This window comes from Bos mutus, chromosome 20 (genome assembly GCF_027580195.1).
Source record: "Bos mutus isolate GX-2022 chromosome 20, NWIPB_WYAK_1.1, whole genome shotgun sequence".
Classification (NCBI taxonomy): domain Eukaryota; kingdom Metazoa; phylum Chordata; class Mammalia; order Artiodactyla; family Bovidae; genus Bos; species Bos mutus.
The window spans coordinates 24,605,914-24,622,294 of record NC_091636.1 but is presented as its reverse complement, the minus strand read 5'-3'; the positions used below and the strand labels follow the sequence as shown (position 1 = coordinate 24,622,294).

At 41.2% G+C, this 16,381-nt stretch overlaps 1 protein-coding gene across 9 annotated transcripts in view; it reads right to left on the bottom strand.

Annotated features, from left to right (window-relative positions):
• Window positions 1-5,837, bottom strand: part of ERBIN (erbb2 interacting protein) — a 129,510-nt gene extending 123,673 nt beyond the window's left edge. For all 9 annotated transcript variants that reach the window (XM_070357531.1, XM_070357533.1, XM_070357534.1 and 6 more), the window contains exon 1: window positions 5,347-5,837. The gene's annotated coding sequence lies outside the window, so the exon portion shown is untranslated. The remainder of the gene's footprint in view (window positions 1-5,346) is intronic.
• Between the last annotated feature and the right edge of the window lie 10,544 nt (window positions 5,838-16,381).

The following is a 16,381-nucleotide window of genomic DNA, read 5'->3' as shown; positions in this document are numbered from 1 at the left end:
TTTCCCACTATACTGACACAATGGTAGGTAAAATCTCTAGTACCTTAGCACACAGGCAGTGAAATTAAGCTAGACTAGCAGCATTATATACTCACAGATTTCTTTTCAAACACTCAAGGATATCTTTAATGAAGCAATAAAAAAATAACTTTTTCGGCATGGATCAAATTTGGACCATCAGCAGTAAAAGCATGGAGTCCTAACCACTGGACTGCCACAGAATTTCCCCTCCAAAAAAAATAATAATTTTATTCTCAACTCTTCAATATATGTCTTCTTCATATTCTGTAGAGAATTGGCAATCTTGAGGAAAAGGACTTAGACTTACAAAGTAAACTAGCCTTTTTTTTTTTTTTTAAATGGAACAACATTTTGACCTTAAAGAGAATGAGAAACTATGGTTATACAGATTTAAGAATTTGGCAGACATTTTCTCAAAAATAAACCAAGTAAGCCTGTAACTTCAAGGGGAAAACACTGACAGTATTTGTTACCAATGATTAGTATTTGAGCTTCCAAGTGAAAATTCAGAATTGTGGAAATCTTGTATCTGCCACCCTGAGCTTGACAGCTTCATATTAATGAGATCACTTGTGACATTAACAAGTTTTCTGATTTTATTACTGCAAAATGAAATGTGTCAACTTTTGGGGGAAAATGTACTAACTCAACGAACCAATATTTCCCAAACAACCAATACATGGTGTTACAAAATCGTAAACAGGTAAAAGATTCATTCTAAGTGCAAGCTACACCATGGACTTTCAGGAAACAAGAAATGGAAATTCATTAACATGATTTCAGATTCAACACTGCAGGTTGAACCAACTACCACTTGCCAAGTTTTGGCTAAAATATCTCTCCCTTTTCCAACCATATGTCTGTATGATACTGGATTTTCTTCATATACTTCAACCAAAACGGTATACTGCAAGATTGAATGCTGAAGCAGATATGAGAATCAAACTGTTTTCTATTCAACCAGACACAAGAGCCTTACAAATACATATAATAATGCCACTATTTGTTTTGGGAAACAGTTATATTTTTGTTAAAAGTGTTACACTAACACACAATGGTTTATTTAATTTGTTAAACTCTGTAATACAGGAAATAAAATAAATATAACCCATGTAAACTAAAGCTCTGTGCGGTTCTCAGCAAATTTTAAGAGTAAAGGAATCCTAAGAATAAAAAGTTTGAAAACAGCTGCTTTAGGGCTAATTACTATTACTTGTAATTTTACTATGCTATAATTGAATGAATCCTCCTAACGACAAATAAAATGTATACAGCACTCTAGGCAAGCTGAGATTATTTAAATTTATTTTTATACAATTTTTAAAGGTTACTTTCCATTTAGTTATTACAAAACATAGGCTATATTCCTTGCAATGTGAGACTACTCTGTTTTCTAAGTTAATCTTTTTTCCACTTTTCTATTCTCTCATTGTAGCATAGTCCCTAGCTTCATGATGTTGTCAATGTGCTTTCTCACCTCTTCTAGTACATGAAAGGCAAGAAACAGCTCAGTATAATCAAAAACAAATGCGCTGTGAATAAGGATGCCCCTAGGAATGAAGCCCCCAGATTTTATTACATCTATTTTGATTACTTAAATATCTTTGTTATTTTCAATTTTTTATACCACATTCTACAAGTAAATAATCTCCAGATAAGTAGAATCTTCTTTTATTAACTTAATTTTTAGATATTCTTTTTTTTTCTATACACTGTCAATTATAAAGCCTGGCATGGCCTTCATCCAATGGTACCTGGAAAAATTTGAAGTGAGAAGAATAAAGTAAGTGACAGAATTTCATGCTATTTCATAACAAGATAAAAGAAGGCAATTTCAAAAATGTAGACACTGACAAATATGACACCTAATCTGAGAAGAAGGAAAGGAATAGAGAAGGGAGATACAGTAGTATAAGCTTTAGTGCTCTAAGAGGCCAAAAGCATAATAAAGCAAGAAGGTAAAGGGGGTTAATAACGTAAGAATACCTAATAACATGATATTATCTTAACAGAGGTAATTTTAGGGATATTGAAGAGAAAAAAGAAATGAAGAAACAAAGTAAAATTAAAATATACTGAGGAGTATTAGGTTAAATATTGGCATGTAAATTGAGTGGGAATGAAAAGGGATGTTGAAAGTTCAGTGGAACTGACCAAATAAATGTCTTCTACTCATCTTTTAAACAATTTTTGAAGCGGTCAGCATAAACTGGTAAAGTCCAGAAATGGGAGACGAGCAAAGTATAATTAAAAAAACAGAAGCTGAACATGGAGTGAATAGGGGAAGTAAATGAAGCTAACTATAAAAATAGGAAGATAAAGGAATTACAGAAGAATGCTGAGTAAAGCTAGATTTCTCCTTTACAATTAGGAAACAAGACAGAAAAAATTAAAAGTTAAATCTGATGGGCGTACTACCATTCAAGTGATTACAGGCACAAAGAAATAAAAAATAATAGGGAGTAAAATTACAGAAAAAGTGGGAAGCAGAAATGTTGAGCTTATTTCCTTAGACAATTCGAAAGTAGGTATTACAGAGCATAATTCACACACAGATTTTTTCGTGGTAAATAGTGTGCATTCAAAAACTGAATAATTTCTTATGAAGAACTAAACACAGGTACAATATATGTTATCAGGAAAGGAAAAGAGAAAGGCTTCTTTAGGAATTTATAACATATGTGTTCCCCGCCCCCCAAAAAAACACGACATGATAGAGAAATGGATGAGCAAGGGTAAGAGTCAAAATAAAAATGCAGTCAACAAAGTCTGTTTAAAGACAATCTAGATAAGTAGCAATTACAAAAGGAAAAATTACTTTCCTACCCACCATTACTAAAATCTGCATTAGCCCAAATACTTAATAAACACTGCCATAATCTATTTCTAAACCAAAAACAACTTAAACTCTAAACTGTGTCATCTATAAGCAATTATTTAAAATAAATGGCCAAATATGCACCTAATGTTCTGAAATTTTCATGTCTGTCTTATAGTAAGGTGTTGTTTCTACCAAGAGCTCAATACCAATATCACTAAAATAGCTGAATTTTAGAGATTTACCAACAATACATATGAAATATCACTAATTATAGTTACCACTTTATTAAGAAAAAACATGCAATAAAAAATTTGCTTTCTATATCTGAACCTCTGTAAGCTTTTTAGACATGAAAAATTTGCAATAGCTTGTTCTCAAACAATAGGCAGACTTCATAATATAATATTTGAATCAATTAGTTGAAAGATTAAGTTTATCAACATGGAAAACTCTTGAGTGCCTTCAATAAACAGTGCCACTCAGTGTGCATTTTGTACAGACACCTTGGAAGTACTCTAGACTTGCCAATTTAATCCAAGAAAACTCTTAGATTATTAAGAATATCCAAATTTTGAAGCCATTTTAAAATATTTTAATTATCATTTTTTTAATCTTTTTAAACCACTGTCACATTTTAAACAAGATTTTGAAAAATATAGTTTGATAATATATTAAAACCTAAAATTCCTTTAAGTTAATTCAATACCAAACTCAGTCTGCATTTAAACATACTATTGGTCCCCCAAGGGAAAAAGAAAAATCAAGAACTATATCTAAAAACAGGGATTTAAGTAGGTATTTTCCAGGGCTATAACTCTTTCTATAAGTAAAATTTACTAATGCAGAGAAACATTTTTGCAAAGTGATAGCTCTCTATAAAAGACTTGCTCTATTATGGCTTTGTTGCTCTGAAGCCAAGTATAAACCATATAAGGAGACTGAAGTTCAATGCCATTTATTTTGTTCCCCTCTTTCAGATGCCCAAGAATAACCTCTTTCGTTGCCTAATGATATGTTCCAAAATCATAAAGTAGATCAGTTAACTACTTTAAATTTCCTGATAAAGTTACTTTGACTTAACAGGAATTACCTGATGGTTCACAAATCTTAGCAACAATTTAAAAAAATTTTAAAGGCGTTCTAGAGATTAAGCTTTAGGGAAAAATTCAAAACAGAGGTGAAAGATTCCCATTTTGAAATGTATTTGTGAAATAATTTGATCCAGTCCTTTATGACCTAACTTTTCTCTCCTTTGAACTAAAGAAAGCCAACTATTCTTTCCTGAGGTAGCATGGGCAATTAAACATCCGTTTATATTTAAGATATGCCTACCAACCAAATACCATACTTATTTAATATTTATTCAAAAGCATAGTATCATCTTTCACCTCCCTTTACCACAAAAGTACAAACGGAAAAAAACCAACCTTAAAAAGACACATTAAAACACCACTGAAGAAACCGTTTTGTGTTTGCTGCGACCAAAACTGGTTTGATCTATAAAGACTACCGATTGGTTCAGAAGTGTTTGTATTTATGACTGACTGGTGGAATGTCTCCCATGCTTCAATAACCCCTGCCCCACCGTAGATACTCATCAGCTCTTAGGCGGCCAAAACCTTCGGGCCAACACAAAAATGTAAATACTGTACTATTCCAAAAGCACAGATGTTTATCACAATCACTGTGATGCCCATGAAAATTGTTGTAAGCGTTTTACTTTCCTTCCTCTGTGTCCTCTTCTGAATTGCACCTAAGTCCCAACAAACCAAACTATTTCACAGGTGTTTACGTGTGTTTTTAATTGGTAACACTCTTTATCGACAATACTTCCTCCCTCCTTTTTCTTTCTACTCGCAGTTAACAAGAAAAATCTAGCCGACCGTTGTTTTCAATTGATTAACCAAACAAATATGATCAAGTTCTAAATGTCTGAAAGGAACAAGTTATTGAAGAAATCTACTTATTACCCACCTAGAAAAACGACTAAGAATGGCAAAGGTTTCTGTTTCATAAAACTCAATGAAATATATCCATAAAGACTGCTACTAAAAACAAATCTATATAGATACAATTAAACGCGAAGGCCAACTAATCGGTAACAGTATAAACAAATGTGGCAGCCATCTCAGCAGCAGCAAATCGCTCCCCGCAGGGACCTAACTTTCTTCCAAAACAAAAGTTGCCAGGTTCACAAACTTAATGAATCAGAAATATACACAGTGTATATGTTCCAGGAATCTAAGACTTCTGGACCTTGTGCCAAACAAAGGCACTCTTCCTTCGGATTGCTTAAAACTTTTCGTCCCACCTCATTCTTACAACCTCTTCTAAAATAACCAAAGAGGGAGTAACATCTTACTACTCAGCACCTAAAACACTTTCCCGTTCGACATGAGAAAAGAATTTAGGGGAACTTGAGAAAAAAACGAAAAACACTAAAGTTTCCTCTCTTTTCTGGCCCGGGAGCTTTGTGGCTCGTAGACACTTCTCGTGAAATTTACCTTTCGGTCGGGCAGTGTCTCAAGGCAGCTTTTTCAAGGCTTCGCCTGACATGATTTCCTTCCCTTCATTAGTCACTTCGGATCCAGCCCAATTTCTCTCTCCGGTGAGAGCGGATGTGGAGTGGCCTCCCGCAGTAGGAAGAGTAGGTGGCTTTGGTGGGGGCTGGGACGCGCGGGCTGGTTTCCCGGTCTCGAGTTTTGCAGGAGTTTCCCAGCCCCAACTAGGATCCCCGCCGAAAAAAAAACTTTTCACTCGTGACACCGCCCGGAATTACCGTGCGAAACTCACTTCCTGCCTTGGCGAACAGCAGGATCCAGCTCGGTCCAGGGGAACCCGGAAAACCAGCTCCACGCGCGCCGGGGAGGGCGAGGGGAGGGGGCGTCCGCCCCGAGCCTGGGACTCCGGGCGACCCGCGCGCCCCAATACCCGACGGCGGCCGAACCCGGCCGGCGGGGGCGAAGACGTCGCCGCGGCGCTGGGAGAGCCGCGGTCGCGCTAGGCCGCCACCTCCTCCTTGCCGCCGCCCCCGGAGCCGGGCGGCGGGGTTATTGTCTCGATAGAGCCTGCCGCGCCCTTCGCCTGCGCCGCCGCCGCCGCCGCCGCCGCCGCGGCCGCCCCGAGCCGGAGCCGAGGGGCCGGGCTGGCTCGATGGCGGCCCCCTCCCCGGGCCGTCCGTCGGGCTGTCCGTCCTTCCGTCCGTCCCTCCCCGCCTTCCCTCCTCGCCCTCAAGCCCTCTTCTCCTCCTCCTCCCGTTTTCCCGCCGCCGTCCCCTCGCGCCCCTCCTCGTTCTTCTTCCCAGGCGGCGGTGGCTCCCCCGGGAAGCGCAAAGGCTGAGGGCAGGCGGCTGCTTCGTCTCCTCAGGAGCTCGCGGGGCCGCGGCAGGGGCCGAGGCTGCGTCCCGCGCCGCCGCGCCACATTCACTCGAGCGAGAGACTGCGAGGGGCGGGGAGGGGAGGGAGGGAGCGGAGAGAAAGGAGGAGGAAGGGGGCTGGGGCGCCGGGGAGTCACTGCCTCACAGGCCGCGGCGGCAACAGCGCCACCGCCCCGGCGGCGAGGGGGGAAGAGCAGCGCGCGGCGGCGGCTCCGCGGCGGGGGCGGGGCGGCCTCCCGCGGGCTTCGCCCCAACCGCCAACAGCCAGGCTGGAGGCCGGCGCGAGCCAGTCACCGCGCGCGGGGGCGGTGCGGGCCGACGTCGGCGGCGGGGGGCGGCGGGCCGGGGACCGGGGGGCGGGGCTGGTGGCGGCCGGGGGTTCGCTGGTGAGGCCCGCTGCAGCCCAGGCCCCAGAGGCCTGCCTGCCGCTCCCCGGCTCCTCAGGGTGGGGGACTCCGACGAAGTGGAGCCCGGCTTGCCCGGTGCCTAGCTTGGGAGACCGAGAGTCTCCAGGCCTCCGCCACCCCGGCCGATTGAGTTTCTTTGTACGACAGTGATCGGTTCAAGTCCAACCCCGATTTCAAGGCTGCAGGTATCTCTTTCAACTGCAGCACTCCAACTTCCTCTAATGGCACGCTCGGTTTGCAGGAAACCACAGCGGCAGCTCGGAGAAGCTTCCCACGCCGGCCCTTGCTCCGAGCTTGCTCGCTCAGCAACGCAGCTCCTCCGAGTCTCAGCCTCACACGGGTGGGGAGACAAAGCTAGCCCTGGGAGGGGGAAAATGGCTCTCGAAATTGCCTCAAGATAATGCCTTTGTTAGAGGAAATATTGGATACACTCCGATACGCGACGTAGGCTTCCAACCCTGGAGGTTTCGGTGGTGCAGTCGTTGAATTTCGCTGGCCCTAGTGATTCAGCCTGGCAGCGTTTGCGTTTATTGCGGAGAGAGCTGCTTAGGCATTCTATCAACACATATGGCATAAAACGCCTCAACCATAACATTGCACAGTTTTTGCAGTTACTGCCTTACATATGTTAACAGACAAGATGGCCTTGTTTTACCCCGAGAAGGAACGCAATAGATACGAAACAAACCATTCCCCGCCCCCAGCCTCTGCTGTACTTAACAGCGTACAAGGATGGTAATTAGTCTAACTCTGTGTCCCTGAAGTCATTGCTTCAGTTCTTCCTTCTGTGTTCCAGAGATAATTATTTATAACCAAGTTTGAATAAAGAGCTGTATGCCCTACAGATGATTTTGGCTTGGATCCAAAGGAAGGAGTTGATGAAGTCCATCAAAGAATTATTTACCAAAGTGAGGTGTACTCTAGTGACAAACACTTGAAATAACCTGGGAGACGTTCAAGACATTCTATGAGGGTGGGGAGCTATTAACTACTTCAGGACTGCAAGAATTAACAGACCTAGGGCTTTAGCCTAAGAGCAGAAGTAGAAGGTTCACAGATAGTGCCAAAGTGTTCGGGCTTATTCAGTGCTGAACTGAAGGTAAAAGCATTAAACTGGAAGTTAGGAAGAGAAACGGCAGCCGGGTATACTAGTAATACCAAGCTAGTTATCCATTTTGGCCATTGTATAAAAGTAAGCGTATTATATAAGCTAATTTTAATCATCACAGGAAAAATCTCCTACCCCACTTTCAAAAACTGCTTTGAGTTTGCCCAGACTGTGGTAGAGCTCTCTCTCCTAAAGCAAGCCAGGATGGAGAGTCTCCCAGATCAGAGCGAGACCGGATGGCTTCTGGGATTCGAGTGTTGCATCTGGTCTGAGGTTGGTTCAAGACTCCTTTGAATGTGGCCTCATAGATTCAGGTAGACCTAACTTCCCCTTCCTGGTCCCAATCCTCAACCTAAATAAATAGGACCAGACCAGTCTGTGGGCTAGAACCTGCCCTGTCCCCCTAGCCTCTTTTTTTTTTTTAACCTTAGACTCCTACTGGTTCCAATAGGTTCCAATCTGGACCTATCTGGGTGATTACTATGAGGCTTAGAAAAGTACCTATAACCCAAAACCCCTCCTCCAATTCACCTGAAGTTTTGCCACTAGAGTTTAATCCCTTTGAGTGGTTTATTTCTCTAGCACAAAGACATAATCCGGGGGAAAGGTAATATTTTAAGCCTTATTAGTCATTTATACCAATTCATCAGATTGTTTCCCCAAAGCAGCTTTTGATGGAAGGGAATATAGAGATAGCATATGCTGATGCTGAGTAGACAGGAGAGGGAAATGTGGTTTCATTCTTTGGGGCCATCCACAGAGAGTAGAGTGGTAGAGACAATAAAGTGCCCCCCTCCCAAATGATTGTTAAATAAGTCCTACTTACTCATACTGCTAGAATGAGCCCCAAAACACCGGCCTTAACAGAATGGAAGCCAGGACGCACTTATCGATGTCACCCATTTGGGGCAGTTCCCTAGCAGTCCAGTAATTAGCATTTGGCACTTGCACTGCAGGGATCTGAGTTCCATCCCTGGTGGGGGAACTAAGATCCCACAAACCATGTGGTACAGACAAATTAAAAAAAACACAAAAAACCTATTTTGACATATTTAATAGCCCCTTTGCAAAGTTTCTTCAGCAGAAATTCACACAGAAAGGTGAAAAGACAGTCTTATGATCAGGGTATTCAATAATCAAAAATAATGATTCATCTTTATTATTCATCAATGACTGCTTAGTTCTAACTCATATAAGCAGCACGTACAGATGGAGCTAAATCTTCCATTTGTTCTTTTTATACAAGGCATTTCTGTTCTGTGCTATACAGATTAGTTTGTTTTGAAAATCCTACTATAGTTGACCTAAGATGGACTTAACATTTCAATTTATGCTTAAAAGGAGAACTTAAACCCCACTTTAAATAAGAGTGCCTGTGACTCGGTAATAATTAACTGAACTCCAGGACCGCCTTAGAGAGTAAACTAATAAATATTTGTTGATAGTATAGCTCAATCTTCCCCATTGTGATTCTCTAAATAATTCTCTGTGAAAGCAGGAATTCCTTCTTAGAGATTCCTCTTCCCAATGGCTGGGCTCAGGAAAGGTCTATTAGAGATAAGCCACCTATCTGAAGGACAGCTGTAAGACCTTAAATCTTCCAGGGAATGCACATAGCCTGCATGTGGTGGCGGGGTAGGGGTTTGGGGGAGATGCAGAGAGCCTACCCACTGTTTTAAAAAGAATTCCCCTGTCATTTCCCCCATGCCTGGCCAGCAGCTGTGCAAAAGCACTGTGGGCACAAAGTTAGCAGAAGGTGAGGAAAAGTTTAGGGTGCTCGTTCTTCTTTTCTCCTGTTCTCAACAACTGTAAATAATTGGTTACCTAAAAACCAAAGTTTTTATCATAGCAGTTTCGGGAAAAATTAATTTTTGAGCTAGAATGGTATTATACTTGGGGAAAAAAATGTCTAGAAGCTTTAGATGAAGTAGATCAAAATGCATTATAACATGTATTTTTAGTAGGAACTGACTTTCCTATTTTCACTTCCATCTTAGTGCCTAGATAGAGGGGGCAAGAGGTTAAGGTGGCAAGCGTGTGAGAAAGGACTTTGGGCTCAAAAGAGGAAGTACATACAGGAAGCAAAATTAAGGATTTTATAATATACAGGGAATGGAATCATCCCTCCAATAGCATATTTCTTTCTTTCACACCTATTTTCAATAATATTTTATGAATCACAGGGAAGTCTGCCTCAACTTATGAAAAGGTTTTGAAGTATTCCCCCCAATATGTGCTTGATAATTTTTTTCTATCTTATACATTTGGTAGCCTATTTTTTCAGACATCTAAATTTTCAGATGTCTTATGAAATTTTTAAAAGTATGGAGAAAATAAATGGTGCATGGTGATTATTCTTGTGACCTCTGAAACAAGACTGCTTGAATTAAGAATGGCTACTGTATAACCTTGGCCAAGTTACTGAATATCTATAAACATAAGCTTGAGCTCCCTCATCTCTAGAATGGGGACTATAATACTAACTGTCTCATAGACTATTGGAAGGACTATGTAAGACAGTGCTCATAAATTGCTAGGCAGACTCAAATGTGTTAGGTGTTATTAGTAGTGCAATAAAAATGCACTGATAATATTTACCATGCTGCCCCCACTTCTAAGGTGACCATACAGTGTGTCATCCAACACAACACTTTTGAGAGTGAAAACAGACAATAATAATTACACGGGGACAAGAAATGTAAAACCAGGACTGTTCTGGGCCAACTGAGGCAAATAGTCACCTTAATAATTTCCAACTTTATTACCATATTCTGATATACTTCCCCTCTCAGGTCTTCCCTGATATGAATCACAATCTGTTTTAATTATATCACAATATGCACACTTCTTTCTAAATGCTAACAGTGTAAGTGTTAACGGTGTCAACAAAAGAAAAGATTAAATACTGCTGCTTATTGTCCTTCCATGCAGGCTTTCACTTAGTATTTCCTTTGGGTAATGAAATTGCTGTTCTCCTGCTCCTTTAAGGCCACTTATAACTTTACATTTTTTTCTATGCATGTGTGCATGCTGTTGCTTCAGTCGTGTCTGACTCTTTGCAACCCCATGGACTGTAGCCTGCCAGGCTCCTCTGTACATCCTCCAGGCAAGAATACTGGAGTGGGTTGCCATTTCCTACTCCAGGGGATCTTTCCCACCCAGGAATCAAAGCTGTGTCTCCTGCTACTCCTACATTGCAGGCAGATTCTTTACCGCTGAGCCACTGGGGAAGCCCTTTTTTTCTATAGTACTTAAAAAAAAACTGTTTAACATCAAATATGCCAAAAAAAAAAAAAAAAAAAAAATAGCCAGTACATGGGTATTAAGCATAACTTGAGATGTAGGATAAGGCTAAATGCCCTGCTCTGAAATGCCAACTGTGTTTCATAAAACCTTGTTTTCATTTGTTTTTCAGTTAAGCAGCAAATTATTCCTATATCAAAGTAAAATATCATCTCTCTTTGTTGATGATGGCCATATAATCAGAATACTGAATAAATCTCACCTAAATCTAGCTTAATCAGTATTTGGAAAATAATGTATCTCAATTGAATTTTCTATAATAATTCTGAATATACTTTAACATACTTTCTTCCTTTGGAAAGAAATTTATTTTCTGGGAATTGACTGCAACTATCCTTCAAAAATGCTGATCTGGATAGCATAGTTTAAAATGTTTCTTCTCTGTTTTCCTTGTCCAATCTCTGTTTTTATGCCATTAAATTTATGTCAACCGTCAGATCATAGAGCATTCTAGTGCTCTTAGTTTCTAATTACTTTTAATTTTCTTGTTCTTCCATTTTTTCCTTTAAAACAGATGCTATATTTCTCTTCCTTCTATCTTGGGGAACCTCCCTTTGAGGGTTTTTGTTTTCCTATATAAAACTTTATATAGTACATTTTTCATATTTCCTGCTATACCACATACCAAACTACTAATAAAAATGTCATTTCTTTTTAAAAGGTTTGCACTTTTTTATGAAGAAGTAAATATATTGAGAAGAAATAGCCTTCAAATATTTTATAATTTTCAATGTAATTTTTCTTTTTCATTCTTGACATTTTCTTTCATTTACCTGATTTCTAGCCACCCTTAGTCATAGACAACTGATATTTCTATTTTGTCTTCCTTAATAATGAAACCTAGACTATAGATTCTTTCTTGTCAATATTGTCATCTTTCAGAAAAGTTCTGGCAGAGGCATTAGCATTTACTAGCTGGTGACCTTGGAAAAATCATTTAATCATGTGCAATAGTTCATGATCTATCAAATGGAAAATAAAGCTCTGTCTTATCTACCTCATAGGGTTACTGTGGGCACCAAATGAGATGATGGACTTGAAAGCGTACTATATAAACAAAAGCTGTTTTTTTCTCTTACATCTATAGTGCTACATTTCATCGTTATCATCAAATAAAATATCATAAGCCATATTCAGTGTCCATTGACTTAGTAGCTCTATGATATGCATATTTTAGATTACATATTAAATGCAGTGTCTATTCTCTATAAAAAGTTCACCTGCAATGCAGGAGACACAGGAGATGCAAGTTCAATCCTTCGGTCAAGAAGATCCTCTGGAGAAGGAAACAGCAACCCACTCCAGTGTTCTTGCCTGAAAAATCCCGTGGACAGAGGAGCCTGGCAGGCTACAGTACAAAGGGTCACAAAAAGTCAGACATGACTGAGCGACTAAACACACATTCTCTTTAAAAGTCTATATCGTGTAAGAGCAGGTAGATATAAACTCATCAAATTTTATATAAAAATTTAAGACATTAATTCTGATGCCAAAAATTCAGTTTTAATAGTTTAAACACTGGCTAGATTTTACACTATGAAAATGTCGCTAGGCAAATTAGAAGTGATAGTTTCAGGGAGAATGTTTGGCCTACTTAAAGAAAATAAGCTTTTGAAACTTTAGAATCTAAGAACTTTCAGTAGTGTTTGAATATGCAGGAAGTAGACCTTAGAACTGCACTCATCTCACACACTAGTAAAGTAATGCTCAAAATTCTCCAAGCCAGGCTTCAGCAATACGTGAACCATGAACTTCCAGTTGTTCAAGCTGATTTTAGAAAAGGCAGAGCAACCAGAGACCAAATTGCCAACATCCGCTGGATCATCAAAAAAGCAAGAGAGTTCCAGAAAAACATCTATTTCTGCTTTATTGACTATGCCAAAGCCTTTGACTGTGTGGATCACAATAAACTGTGGAAATCTGAAAGAGACAGGAATACCAGACCACCTGACCTGCCTCTTAAGAAATCTGTATGCAGGTCAGGAAGCAACAGTTAGAACTGGACATGAACAACAGACTGGTTCCAAATAGGAAAAGGAGCACATCAAGGCTGTATATTGTCACCCTGCTTATTTAACTTCTATGCAGAGTACATCATGAGAAATGCTGGGCTGGAAGAAGCACAAGCTGGAATCAAGATTGCTGGGAGAAATATCAGTAACCTCAGATATGCAGATGACACCACCCTTATGGCAGAAAGTGAAGAGGAACTAAAAAGCCTCTTGATGAAGGTGAAAGAGGAGAGTGAAAAAGTTGACTTAAAACTCAACATTCAGGAAATGAAGATCATGGCATCTGGTCCCATCACTTCATGGGAAATAGACGGGGAAACAGTGGAAACAGTGTCAGACTTTATTTTTTTGGACTCCGAAATCACTGCAGATGGTGACTGCAGCCATGAAATTAAAAGACACTTACTCCTTGGAAGAAAAGTTATGACCAACCTAGATAGCATATTCAAAAGCAGAGACATTACTTTGCCAACAAAGGTCCATCTAGTCAAGGCTATGGTTTTTCCAGTGGTCATGTATGGATGTGAGAGGTGGACTGTGAAGAAAGCTGAGCGCCGAAGAATTGATGCTTTTGAACTGTGGTATTGGAGAAGACTCTTGCGAGTCCTTTGGACTGCAAGGAGATCCAACCAGTCCATTCTGAAGGAGATCAGCCCCAGGTGTACTTTGGAAGGAACGATGCTAAAGCTGAAACTCCAGTACTTTGGCCACCTCATGCGAAGAGTTGACTCATTGGAAAAGTCTCTGATGCTGGGAGGGATTGGGGGCAGGAGGAGAAGGGGACAACAGAGAATGAGATGGCTGGATGGCATCACTGACTCGATGGATGTGAGTCTGAGTGAACTCCGGGAGTTGGTGATGGACAGGGAGGCCTGGTGTGCTGTGATTCATGGGGTCGCAAAGAGTCGGACACGACTGAGCGACTGAACTGAACTGAACTGAGATCTTAGAAGGCAATGGCACCCCACTCCAGTACTCTTGCCTGGAAAATCCCATGGACAGAGGAGCCTGGTAGGCTGCAGTCCATGGGGTCACTGAGGGTCGGACACACTTCACTTTCACTTTTCACTTTCATGCATTGGAGAAGGAAATGGCAACCCACTCCAGTGTTCTTGCCTGGAGAATCCCAGGGATGGGGGAGCCTGGTGGGCTGCCGTCTATGGGGTCTCGCAGAGTCGGTCACGACTGAAGTGACTTAGCAGCAGCAGCAGCAGCAGCAGCAGCAAAACCATAATTAGAGCCCAGTTCTCTTCCTGCCAGTATGTGTTTAGTGTGTATCACTTTGGCAGCATATAGAAACTGCAACATGAAAAGACACTGTAAACAAAGTTAAAAGACAAATGGCAGTTTGAGAGAAAATATATACATAAGAAAGAATAACTAATATCCATAATATGTAAAGAGTTCTTACAATTCTAGAAGAAGGTAACAATCCAATATAGAAGTATTTACAAAATATATAAACCCACCAATACACATACACACAAAATACAAAAAGGAATAAACTTTTGAAACATGTAAGGGCCCTGAAAAGCAGGTGAAGAGAAACTCCAATTAAAAACCAGCATAACTGAAACCCTAGCTAGGTCTTGCTGTTGTTACTGTAGTTGGGGTGATAGCTCATTTTCAGTGAGCTAAAGGAACTCCAGTTTGATGCATCAAAGGGTGCTCCTGTGACCTTGACCTTGAACCAATCTGCTGCTGCTGCTGCTAAGTCGCTTCAGTGGTGTCCGACTCTGTGTGACCCCGTAGATGGCAGCCCACCAGGCTCCCCCGTCCCTGGGATTCTCCAGGCAAGAACAGTGGAGTGGGTTGCCATTTCCTTCTCCAATGCATGAAAGTGAAAAGTGAAAGGGAAGTCGCTCAGTCGTGTCTGACTCTTAGCGACCCCATGGACTGCAGCACACCAGGCTCCTCTGTCCATGGGGTTTTCCAGGCAAGAGTACTGGAGTGGGGTGCCATTGCCTTCTAATGACAAGTAAATGGGCATTAAACTCAGTGAAACATGGTCCCAGAAGCTAGACACAATATTTCTGGCATCCCTGTCCATGAACGTGTGCAGAGAAGCCCAGCATCACCACACCAAAAGGGTCAGGCCTCGGGTCACACTCGCAAGCCCCTCTTGCAGCATATTCCCCTAGGCCAGACCACCAGACTTCTGGATATGTATCTGCCACAGTTTGCCAAATTTCAAAGATTATATACTTTAGAAGCCATGGATTTTAAGATTTTAGTTTCTGCAAATACGGGCTGAACATGGTGAAAGTGAAGTCGCTCAGTCGTGTCCGACTCTTTGCGACCCCATGGACTGCAGCACACCAGGCTCCTCTGTCCAAGGGATTCTCCAGGCAAGAATACTGGAGTGGATTGCCATTTCCTTCTCCAAGGGATCTTCCTGACCCAGGGATTGAACTCAGGTCTCCCACATTGCAGGCAGATGCTTTAACCTCTGAGCCACCAGGGAACATGGTGAGATGGTAGCAAATTGTCCTAGCAAATTGAAAGTGCTGTTTGGGCAGTGGTAATAAATTAGAAGCTTGGGATTAACAGGCTTCCCAGGTGGCTCAAGTGGTAAAGAATCTGTCTGCAATGCAGGAGACGCAGGAGACGTGAGTTTGTTCACTGGGTCAGGAAGATCCCCTGGAGGAGGAAATGGCAACCCATTCCAGTATTCTTGCCTGAAATATCCCATGGACAGAGGAGCCTGGTGGACTGCAGTCCATAGGGTTGCAAAGAGCTGGACATGACTGAGCACACACACATACACACACAAACACACGGGATTAACATATACACACTGCTATGTATAAAACAGATAATCAACAAGGACCTCATGCAGAGCACAAGGAACTATACTCAGTATCTTGTAATAAGCTATAATGGAAAAGAATTTGAAAAGGGAAAAAGAATATATGTGCATATCCATATCCAAATTACTTTGCTGTTCATCTGAAACTAACACAATATTGTAAGTCAACTATACTTCAATTAAAAAAAAAAAAAATTCAAATGCTGTTTGTGTAGTGAGTTTAAGGCCCTGAAAGAAATTAATCCCCAGTTCCCTAGGTCCCTGGAATACGGTTCTGTTGGGGCTGGAGAACCCTGTGAAGGATCAAGTGCAAAAATAGCACAGGAGAGAGGAAAGGAACAAAAGGAAGCCTCTCTTCTGCTCTGTAAGGGGGACTCTCAACCATTCACACTTCTTGAACTTGCTTCCTGCCAACAATTATAAAGACAAGTAATAGAGACAAAATATGGAATCAGGTAGGAGTAATTGAGAAAAAAGTAGGCTTAAAATAATTTCTTAAAAAAGACTGATGCAGGGGCTTCCCT